This window comes from Lytechinus variegatus, chromosome 4, assembly GCF_018143015.1.
Source record: "Lytechinus variegatus isolate NC3 chromosome 4, Lvar_3.0, whole genome shotgun sequence".
Taxonomy (NCBI): domain Eukaryota; kingdom Metazoa; phylum Echinodermata; class Echinoidea; order Temnopleuroida; family Toxopneustidae; genus Lytechinus; species Lytechinus variegatus.
The window spans coordinates 58,930,466-58,942,880 of record NC_054743.1 but is presented as its reverse complement, the minus strand read 5'-3'; the positions used below and the strand labels follow the sequence as shown (position 1 = coordinate 58,942,880).

The 12,415-nt window shown below is 36.9% G+C and overlaps 1 protein-coding gene across 1 annotated transcript in view; it reads left to right on the top strand.

Moving 5' to 3' along the window:
- The window catches only part of LOC121414405 (TGF-beta-activated kinase 1 and MAP3K7-binding protein 2-like), a 37,585-nt gene that overhangs the window by 5,301 nt on the left and 19,869 nt on the right, over positions 1-12,415 (top strand). The gene's annotated exons all lie outside the window — the stretch shown is intronic.

Here is a 12,415-nt window from a genome sequence, read left to right as displayed (position 1 = left end):
TAGCAATGATCGTAGAACATTTTTCTACGATTGATTGCCTTGACCACAATATACAATCCATCGTGAAAATCAAGCGTACAATCAATCGCTAACCTTTGTGATACGGGACTGTCACAATATCAGTTAGTCGTCATTTGGTAAGCAGCTGTTAAATATACATGTATTTACAGTCTTTTATACTGCAATATCATTACAAACGGTGTACTGTGCAGATTGACCTGAAAAGTAAAATCATTATGTAGTCAACGATCCAACATTTTGCCCTGTGAAATTAAACTTTGGTTCATAAACATTTCATCCGACAATGGTGTTTACTTTAACAAAATGGGCAAGCCATAACTGGAAACTAGACAGATTGTTAGTTAATGGGTTAAATGTCATTTTTGACCTTGTGGGCAGGGACCAAATGGAGGGTTGACAGAGCGGGAGTAGTCCAAATGGCAATTTCATTCGCACCATGTGAAGAGTTACCAGCACCATGTACATGTAAAGGGAAGTGGGAACTTCATTTTAGGAAAAAAAATAATGGAAATGTTAATGGCAGTTTGATTAAAGCACCCCCTTATCTCTCATCTTGGTCTAATATGATTTATCATAACAGGAAGTAGAATTTTGGGCAAGTGTATTTGATGAGGAACTATGAACTCTAAATTGCTTTGAAATTGATATCTGGGTTCATTAACATATTTTGTCATATGAAATATAAACACCAATTGTACATGTACATGTACTGTAGTTGCAGTAAACAATGATTTTATGAGAAAGTCATTGTTACTCCTTATAAAGCCCGGAGCAATTGTCGCCAGAGCAATTGTCGTGTCACCATAAATTATACCATAAATTATACCATGTGTCAGTAGATATGGTGAGGAGTCCTCACCATATCTACTGACGAGGTATGATTTATGGTGACATGACATTTGCTCTGGCGACAACTGCTGCTGGCTTTATTTCGTCTAAAGACATGTAGGGTTAGGGTTGGGTTTCAAATCATTTAGGGTTTTATGTTATACCCTTTTCATAAACGTATCCTCCAATTAGCCGCCTAAGAGTAATGCGGATAATTCAATAAAAATTGCGATCACAAACTCCGAAAATAAGCCGCATTATTTTTACGAGCGCGGGTCCTGAAAAAGGCGGATAATCGTCATGACAACTGGACATGCCCCCTCCGATGCGGTTGTGTTGGCACACCGCACCATGGCAATTATCCGCATTATTTGGAAATGCGTTCATAAACTCAAAATCTTGTCCCGATGCTGCTATTATGTGGATAATAGCAGCATCAAAATAATGCGGATAACTCTGGTCCTCCTCCAATTTTACGACCAAATTATGCTGCTATTAGCCGCATAATTGGGTTTATGAAAGGGGTATTAGGTTAAGGGTGAGGTTTCGGATTGGCCACAGTGTCAGATCCAGGGGTGAAGTTGGTCATTCGATTAATGTTTCAAATTTACAGCGGATCAATTGTCGCTCCAGGGAGCAAATGTTATGGAACCATGACTTATACACATTGGTAAACCTTTTTAAGTCTGTTCTGAGCTGAAAAAATGGAATTGAAAATCACCAAAAAACGGACAAGCGCATAATTGTAGGGTAGTGTGGGATTGCTTTGAAAAGACCCTGCACCTGGCAAGAACTCCATGTTTATTACGTCATTTTCTGTATAATTACATGTACAAAGTATGCTAGTTGAATCATTTGGCACGGGATTCTGTTCAAACTCATTTTTGACTCGCATGCATAGCAAAGTGAGACTGTAGGTGCCCCTTTTCTGGCGACGTCGGCGGTGTCATCAACATTTAAATCTTAATCAAGGTTAAGTTTTTGAAAAGTCATAATATAGAAAGAATATGGAACTAGTTCATGAAACTTGAACATAAGGGTAATCAAGTACTACTGAACATTCTGCCTGAGTTTCAGGCCCGGGGGGGGGGGGGGCCACTTACATTGACGAGTGGATACCATGCAGACAAAAAAACACGTAAAAAGGATGTCTTTCTCACGATAGGGCACGTGACGTACATAAGGGCAATTCCACAGGTTGGTGGACATGAGCTTAAAAATTCAAATTCAATATTTCCTTGAATTTTTTTATACTTTAAGTCCTTCATACATGATAGTTTCAGGAACAAGAAATAAAAAGTTTATTTTCATATGTATACTTTGGAAAAAATGGTCAAAAGTTGTGTCTTCCATTAAGTACCAAAATACAAGAAAAATAGTGAAAAATGAAATATGCCTTATTACCATTTTATTGTTGCAACAACATACCACTTTGTATATTTCTGAGGTTTAGAAGAGTCAAATTACTTAAAATACACAACCGCTTTTCAAGTAAATTTGTAGTACTCATTCAAAAATAAATATTGCAACCTGCTCAGGTGATGTAACGTGAGTAACCGAAAAAACTCATTTTGTTTTCTGAGAGAAAAATTCTCCACAGTTAATTGGTGGGATTTTAAATTCTCTTCCTTCAAACAATCTTTGACATAGTGATGACGATCAAAATCATTAAAAAGTACAATTTTTTTATAAAATTGATGAAGAAAAACTGTAACGTGAGTAACTTTGTAACGTGAGTAACCATCATGTAATGTGAGTAACCAGTAAAAATTATTCAGTTTGGTAACATTTTCTGTGGGATGTCAAGTTTTAAGTCTCATGGTGAGTTGTGAAGTTATTTTTGATTAATTAAAAGCAAAATGAGGGTACATCTCTTTGATGCGACTCTTTGTTCATCAAAATATCAGTGGTCATACAATCACACAAAAAAATTGAATATTAGTAGAAGTATTCACAATGCGAGAGTGCATTAGTAAGACTTGGTTTTGATTAACCAAACTTTAAAGAGTATTTGAACAACACATTGAATGCCCTTACCTGTAACCCTATCTAGGCCGGGGTATTTTGGGAGTTGATATGGCCCGGGGGGTGGGGGAGAGGGGGGGGGCTCCCAGGCCCCCCTTGAGATCTCGGCCATTGGCCGCACGATCACGCCGAAAATTTGCGTGCAGGTTGTCTTGGACATAATCTACAATACTATACAGTAATTTATTTCATGCAAATTGGTATTAAGCAATTATGCTAATTAATGCATAATTAGTAAGCGAAATCATACTTTTCCCTCCTACTCCCTAATAAAGCTCCAATTGTTCCAATTTTTGGTATAAAATCTCTTTTAGATGTTCCTAGCAATGAATTTTACACACATTATTGAATTTGTAATGACATGTGTGTTGTTAACCATACATAGACAAAATGTAACGTGAGTAACCGTAACGTGAGTAACCATATTATCTGCACCCCAAGTAAAAACCATGTGTTCTTTATTTTTTTAATTATATACAAAGTTTGTCTCCCTAATACACTTCTTTGAAATGGATATAATCAACTTTCATAAAAGCCTTGTATGAGGAGACTTTTCACTTATGTTGACTTTTAATTTTATGCATGTCCAAATCATGTAACGTGAGTAACCGACACATTCCAAAGATTTGCCAGGAGCATAATAGAATTTCCCAAGTTTTGTTTTTATACGAAGGATAGTCAGACTGTGTACTTTGTTGTGATAAGGAGATGTTTAGTTCCTATCAATAATAATGGAGTTACAGCTCCAAGTATGAGTCAAGGTGTCTCTAAATGTAACGTGAGTAACCGTGGAAAAGCCCATTAACGTGATAAGGGTGTCAAAAACACAAAAATAATGAAAAAAGGGTATCTATTTCGCTTGTTTAGGGTCAATTAGCGGGGATGATAAAATAAAATAAAAATATTTTATAAAGGATGTCCTTTTTGCCCCAACACTTCGCGTTTAGAGTTTGATTTGCGCGAGGTGTAGAAGGTAGGGTCGTACTAAACCAAATAAGATAAAGCCGACGACCGAAGGACCTGTAACAATGAAACATTCCTGTACTTGTTTAGGGGTTCATTTCAGGGAATATTTGAGAGGATCGTTTTGTTTCCAATACTTGTTAAGGGTAGGGTTTTCGGAATATAGAAATTACGTGTTTAGGGTGCTTTTCGAGACCCCATGGTCGAGCATGGTATCCACTCGTGAATGGAAGTGGCCCCCAGGGGTTTCAGGTCACATGAGTTGACCAAGGCTGTGATCATATTTGGCTTATTATTAAATAGGATTACATTCAGATATGAATCTTTGTGAAACACCTCCACCATACTCACTGTAAATGATGAGTCTGCAGGCACAGACCCTGGTGTCTCCAGTCTCCACGCAAAGACTAGCACATACAAAACTTGCTGTTTCAATTCAGGAGCGAAAGGGCCTACACAAGGCATGAGTAGGCTGCACATTCAGACCCTTAATTCAAGTGAAGGGGGTCTGCACAGCAGAATAGTAGATGACATGGTGTAAGCAATATTCAACCCTTCATTTCACATCAAATTAATTTTGCTACTTTAAACTGGATTCAAGCTTTTCATCAAGTTCATACATGTATGAGACAGCAACATATATTTTTATGTTTTTTACGTAGTCCTTCTGTAGGCTATGTTCTTTCTTCTAGCATCTCTAAGATCCTGGCTGGCCAGCTCAATTTCCAAGAAATGGTGGAGGCCAATTCGCTTTGCGGTTTTCTTCCAATACTGTGCTGCACAATATGAGCCTCATCCTCAATTCTGTAAATAGGTGCTTTCAGACCCACTTAAAATTAAAAATACCTGGTATGTTTTGCCAATGTGAAAGAAAATTAATAATAGCAGTAATATTTTAATAGTTCTTGTATAGTGTATATCCTACCATCTAATATCTTTTAAGGCAGTTCCAAATGTCTTGGATATTATTACGCTTGCTTTTAATAGCATGTTGAGCCTTGTAATTACATGTACTTGTAATATGCCCCAAAATAATGCCCGCAGATTAGTCGCTGCTTTGAATTTTTTTGCAAGAACTTTGCTCGCCTGGATTTTTTCGAGGTAGTGGTTCATTCTCTCATTGTGAAAGTGAAAATAGAATAGGGTTTGTTTTCATTAAGACTTGTTATACAGGCTGTAATATAAACAAATTCACATTTGCTATTGGACAATTGGATTGAAGGATTTTTAGTAACTTTTTTTTTATTGTTACAAGTTTGTTATTGATTGTTTGCTTTTATTTCTGAATTCACATGCCCAAGATATAAGTAAACAAGGTAATTAAATACAGTATACTGTAAGTAACGGTGTATTAACCGCACCCCCAACTTTGGACTAAAAAAAAAAAAAAAATTCTCACATTTGGTACATGCATATTTGAGGAACGAAGAAACAAAATCTAAGTTTTTAAGATTTCAAAGTATCCAAAGAGATTACCGGTATGCGGAAATATGCTGTTCTTGATCAATTCATCTACAAATGTTAGAAAGAAAGAACGGTCCCGACAATATTGGCAACTTACACACTCACCTCACAGTCACAGTATACACACACAGCACTGCCATTACATTGCAAACTACGATACAGTACCAGTCATGCCAGTACATCTTATCAAATTATGATCTGTGTCTTTCGCAGCGTAGGAGGAAGAAACATTCACATTTCTTGCATCACAATCTCACAATCAATTTCGGAAATTTGATGTCTTAGCATGAATTTTGGATACAGGATTACAGGAAGGTTCAAGAAACAAAGAAATTGACATTTTTTTCCCGTTGTTTTTTACGGCTTCGTGCCTTCTCTCTCGTGCGTGGTTTACATGGTATCTTATGAAAAGCAAACAGGAAGGAAAAAAAAAAGCTGGCGCAAAACGGGACTTTGAATAGCGCCAGCTTAAGTCGCACTATAACCACATTACAACGCAATCTCTAAGCTCACTCAACTCTCGCTCAGCGGTGACAAAATATTACTGAGTATGCTTGGCGTCTCTTAAATTAGCCAGGGAACTTTACTACTTTGAATCGAGAATAAAGTCAAAATTAGTGTCATGAAGGTGGGTGCGTTTGTTATGGACAACATTTAATTAATATTGTAATAATCGCTTCTCATTACCTGCGGCTCATGCCCCTCTAAACGACATTGCCTGGGCGGCTATGCCCGGCCACTCGATGTGTTGTGAACTGGCAGACATCGTACATGTACGGGAGGGGTTACGGTGGGCTGGCTCAGACCTGCACCGTGTATTAACCGCACCCCCAACTTTTGCTTCTATCCCGCCGAGAAAAAGGTGCGGTTAATACACCGTTACTTACGGTAATAATTGTTATAGTTGCACTACTCATGATCTATGTTGCCGTTTAAATTTGGAAACCGTCATTGAGCACAATTCAATTGTTATTCTGATTCAGTTTTATATTGAATTCAGTAGCATGAAGGAGCAGAGTGTGGAATCGGTTTCGTTTTACATGATTGATACAAAATAGTTCTTGATCGATCCATAATTGTGGATGATTGATATTAAGTGGAGATGTCAAATGATATCATTAATATCAAGTTATTTTTTTCATGTAGAGTTCTATTGTATTCATATAGAGACACTGGTGCAAACACATGTAGTTCTAAGCCTCTATTTGACTATAAACTTACAAGAGCATAGGAGATCAGTCACGCATATATTGTATGGAAGAAAATTACAATTTGATTGAAAGAACAACTTCAAGGAGACGTCACTTAACATTGCTTTTTGAATTTTCAGTTACACTGTAAGTGTGTTTCAAAGTGCAGTCTGCATGTAATTCTGCATTTACGTGTAGAGGCTGTTTGGTTGTTTTTCCATTTAATCTCCTCTCACCTCTCTTTAGGCTACAGAAATAACAGATTTGACACATTTTGATTAGATATGATTTAGGATTGTATTTTTGCATTGGTGGCTTGATATAGTATGATATAGGATTTGTATAGCGCATGTATCCACCTTTCTAGGTGCTCAAGGCGCTCATATATTACCGTGGCTACGCTAGTCTATCTATTCCGGTGCGCACAGCTTTTAGAGGAATTGCTTCCTGCCGGTACCCATTTACCTCACCTGGGTTGAGTGCAGCACAATGTGGGTAAATTTCTTGCCGAAGGAAAACATGCCATGGCTTGGAATCGAACCCACGTCCCTGGGCTTGAAAGACGAGAGTCTTTGCCACTATACCACGACGCCCCCACATGAGACACGCGGAGGCTTGAAGGTGGTTACCTACTTTCATTTTATCATTCTTTATTTAATTTTTCAGACTTCCATGTATAGTGCTGGGCTCGAAAATAGCAGTGGCCTAGGGCAACCAGAAATTAGAATTGGGGCACAAAGATTATGTGAAAGCTCACACTTGAAAGTTTTGATATTAAAATCGTAATATTTTCTATTGTTTTTAGGCCTTTGGGTCACAAAATTTGCTTTGTGGGCCACCAACAGCATGAAATTTATATTTTTGGTGGACTGAGTGGGCCACCAAGAAAAAATAGGTGACCAGTATGGAGCCATGTACATGTAATACATGTACATGTTCACTGCACTGTAGTATGAATTCATCAACATATAAAACTGGTCATGATTGCATTGTTGAGAGACTTGACCATGCCTGCTACAATGTACATATTTTGATTTGATAGTGAAATGATGCATCCATTGAAATGGTTAGTTTCAGTTTATATCAAAATACACCGTGGCGGAAGTCCTGTTGCACTAGGTGCTTTAACACCTGGGTGATCAGAAACATACCTGATACTTGATCGTCTACATTATCTTTCTGGGGCCCGTTGCATAAAACTCTTTACCTGAGAAAACGCAGGTTTGTTTTACCGGGGTTTTGCCCTGTGTTAAAGTCAATGGCAGTAGGGACAGTGATTTTCCGTTTCAAAAAATTGCTTTTTCGGTTTCAGAAAATCTTAAATTCCGTTTAGGCATGTCAGAAAACGGAAATTCCGTTTCCCCACAGACTTTGTATGTCAAGGAAAAGTGACGATTCTGTTTACCCATCCAGTAGCAATAACAGCATTTTTAACCTCAGGTTAAGATTTGATGTTGACGCCGCCGCCGCCGTCGGAAAAGTGGCGCCTATAATATCACTCTGCTATGCAGGTGAGACAAAAACTGCCACATGAAAGATGGCCAACGCAGACATGCACATGTGGGACAGTACTCAGCAATTACACCACGTTTTAAGAATCATTTGGAGTTCATTTTTCATGAAATTGATACCACAAGTCCACAACTAGCATTATTCTCAAGACCAAGTTTGACAGGATATAAAAGGAGATGAAACTATCAAAACAAAACCACATCAAACAATCTCTTTTATGGTAGTACTCAGTGCAAATGAGAACATTTCATGAAAGCCACTTTCCGTTTCAAAAGGCCATTTCCGTGAATTCCGTCCGTTTTCCGCGATCGCGGCAAATCACTGTCCCTATGGCAGAAATCGGACAAACCTCAGTTTTTAGTTTTTACCAGATTTCTCAGGTAAAAAGTTTTATGCAACAGGCCCAAGGTCATACATGTTGGTTACAAAATTGTTTTTCACATTCTGGCATTGCAAATCTTTAGTATTAAGTAATAGTTACATGTAAGCATCATAACAGAAAAAAAAGTTAGAAAAAGAAAAAAAGGGAAATAAACAAATTATCAAATTATGTAAGCAAAAGAAGTAAAACAAGTAGAACCTCTGAAAAGGCAGGGCGTGTGTAAAGGTTTGGGTCCCTTTTGTGCCAAGTAAATCACTGTTTACATGTACATACATGTAGAATATTTATAAACTAAAAAAAACTATACAAAACAACAATGCCAACATATATGTACAGTAATGAACAAAACAATTCTACAGATATACATGTACATGTATTAGGGGCAGATCCAGGATTTTCCAAGGGGGGGGGGGGGGGACACCCAAAGGTTTTAACCTATAAAAATTTAAGGCAATTTTGAAAAAAAAACGCCTCATCCCTTTCAAGGGGGGAGGGGCACACTTTGGTAAGAATGGCATGTTTACATTAGACATTTTTATTATGGCTCTCAAAGGGGGGGGGGGGCACTGTGCTCCCCTGGATCGGCCAGTGTGATATGTGTAATGGGTAGAGAGAACAGAGTTAAGATGAAAAGAAATGAAAGAAAGGAAAATGGTCAGAAATAATAATATTACATGTAGTACAGGATGAAGGCATGGCAAAGGTACATGTAAGAGCACAAGAAATGGGGAAAAGATCGGCTGTCTGACACTTTGCAAAATATCCAGCTACATAAAAGTAGATATAATGAGATTCTTAAAGGTCAAGTCCACCTCAGAAAAATGTTGATTTGAATCAATAGAGAAAAATCAGACAATCACAATGCTGAAAATTTCATCAAAATCGGATGTAAAATAAGAAAGTTATGACATTTCAAAGTTTTGCTTATTTTTAACAAAATAGTTATATGAACGAGCCAGTTACATCCAAATGAGAGAGTTGATGATGTCACTCACTCACTATTTCTTTTGTTTTTTATTGTTTGAATTATGCAATATTTTAATTTTTACGAATTTGACGATTGGGACCTCCTTGCCTGAAGCACAAAATGTTAAAATAATGGAATTCCACGTGTTCAGGGAGGAATGCACATGACAATAACGAGAAAATCAAAATATTTCATATTTCAAACAATAAAAAACAAAAGAAATAGTGAGTGAATGACATCATCGACTCTCTCATTTGGATGTAGCTGGCTCTTTCATATAACTGTTTTTGTGAAATGAAGCGAAACTTTGAAATGTCATAACTTTCTTATTTTACAGCCGATTTTGTTGGAATTTTCAGTGATATGCTTGTTCAATTTTTCTCTTATTCAAATCAAGTTTTTGTCAGGGTGGACTTGTCCTTTAAGTTTTCAATTCAGGCTCCCTTAAGTCTCTTGATCTGATAGTTTATTTTTTGGGTGTGAAAATATTTGTAGGCCCTATGTGAAAGCAATAAGACCTGCTTTATTGAGGAATTGCACCCTTACAATAAGTTTAATGATAAAAGTAGCAAAATTATAGAAAAATTTCCGTTTGATGAAAATCCAACAAAGAATAACAAGAGTTATGAATTTTTAAAGAGTGTTTATTTTGTCACATCACAGTCAAGAAGCTCCAGCGTGATTGGTTGCCACGCAATATATATTAAAAAATATGCCATTTCTAAAAAGAAATGTTATGAAAGTTATGGTGCTGGGGTTTATCACAAACATTTCATACCTACTTCTATGGAAAAAAAGTATTTTTATTTCCTTTGATAAGATCAGAATTTCTGAAATTTATATTATAGGCCTACATGGATGATATACATGTAGGGGAGCTGCTGACATACATGTATGACATCACAAACTACAATTTTAACATTGGGCAATTCCATAAATATGTACGTCTTACCCCATATACATGGGACCTTCACGAAATTTTCTGTCTCTGATTTCTTGTCCTTTTGACAGTCTGTAATGTTCTCAAAGGACCGTGACTTGGTCAGTTTATAAAGTGAAGTACACCTTGAGAAAAATGGCAATCAGACATACAAAAATGAGGATTATTTTATAGAAATGCCCATTTCATTACTATCTTGTTCTTTTAATAGAGTTTTATCAAACCTTCACCCATATTTCTCTTTATTATCATACTTGTATTAAAACCAACATATCATCAACGCGAGCTTCCTGTTTTAAAGTGAGGCTGGCCTATAGATTTACACATGTGTCAGCCTTTGCGGCATTTAATCAAATAATTAGTACGTAGGCTCACTCAGGACCAGCCTACCTGTAAGTCTTGAAAGTGGTTTCCTTTTCCTGACAAAGGTATTGATTTCAAATGGAATTAAATTATATATTTTTTCTCAACTAATCATATTTATATCTGGTTGGAAAAAATTAAAGGAAGTGTTCCGAAATAATTTAATGTCATTTTTTTCTCTACTGATCATATTTATTCATCTGGTAAAAAAATTAAAAGGAAGTGTTCAAAATCAGTTTGATGTCATTTACCAGCATGCAAATAATTTTATCAAATGATATATTCACAATACATGTACATAAATGATTAACTAGTTCATCAGAACAAATGACTCAAATTCAACAACTGGTATTAGACCTGTGGCTTTCATGAAGTGTTCTCATTTGCACTGAGCACTTCCATGAAGAGATTGTTTGATGTGGTTTTGTTTTGATAGTTTCATCTCCTTTTATAGCCTGTCAAACTTGGTTTTTAGAATAAATGCTAGGTGTGGTATCAATTTCATGAAAATGAACTCCAAATGATTCTTAAAACATGGTGTATTTGCTGAGTACTGTCCCACATGTGCATGTCTGCGTTGGCCATCTTTCATGTGGCAGTTTTTCAACTAACACACATATTTCGCAAAGTTCATTTTATGGAGCTGTACCAGATCTAGATCTATGATGATATATGGACAATTAGACTGTGTTCAGACTTTCATATGAAATCTGTGTTTACTGCAACTATGTTTATTAATATCTGCCTGCTACCAATGGTATAATATGAAATAGATGAATCCAACTGTGAAACATAGGCCTATGCATTTTTTTACTTTTGTTTTGATACCTAATTGCTTGCTCTCCACAGTATGAATATTCGAAAATATTGATTTAGGATGTATGTGTTCATAATTGTGCACACCATTTTCTTAGGCCCCTCAAGAAGTTTGTTTGCTGTAACCCAACCATCCCACATCAAACCTGCTGATTTGTTTATTCAAATGAAAATTTGACAAAGAAAAAAAATGTGCCAACCGACCTGAATTTTCATGGTTTTGCGTACATCTTTTTTTTTAGTCTAACACTCTCCCAACTGAGGAATTTTCGGCTTCTAATTCTAGTGGTGAATGGCCGGCAAACATCTTCCATTTTATACAATTGAACATACAGTATTCTGAACGGAGGCTCGAGTGTCTCGCCAGAACCCTAGATCTCCATGTGATGTGTATCGTTCAAAATAAGCCACATTATTTTTACGAGCGCCCGTCCTGAAAAAGGCGGATAATCGCCATGACAACTGGACACGCCCCCTCCGATGCGGTTGTGTTGGAAAAGGGTGACCTTGTGACCGCACCATGGCAATTATCCGCATTATTTGGAAATGCGTTCATAAACTCAAAATCTTATCCCGATGCTGCTATTATGCGGATAATAGCAGCATCAGAGTAATGCGGATAACTCTTGTCCTCCTCCAATTTTACGACCAAATTATGCTGCTATTAGCCGCCTAATTCATTTTAATTGGGTTTATGAAAGGGGTATTATGCACAGCCTCAGAAAGAAAAAATGACCGATCTATTCCCCCCCCATCCACTATAGCTTTTTTGGGCCTTACTGTATAGTTGTAGTACTACATTGGATTTAGGCTGGCTTAATTTCTGTATCATTTATCCTTGAATGGCTGACCATAATAAATATTCACCACCTTTATTCAAACAAACAAAACAAGTCTCCCAAAACTCAAACACTTTTTTAAAAGGGCCTACTCTAAATGGAAAA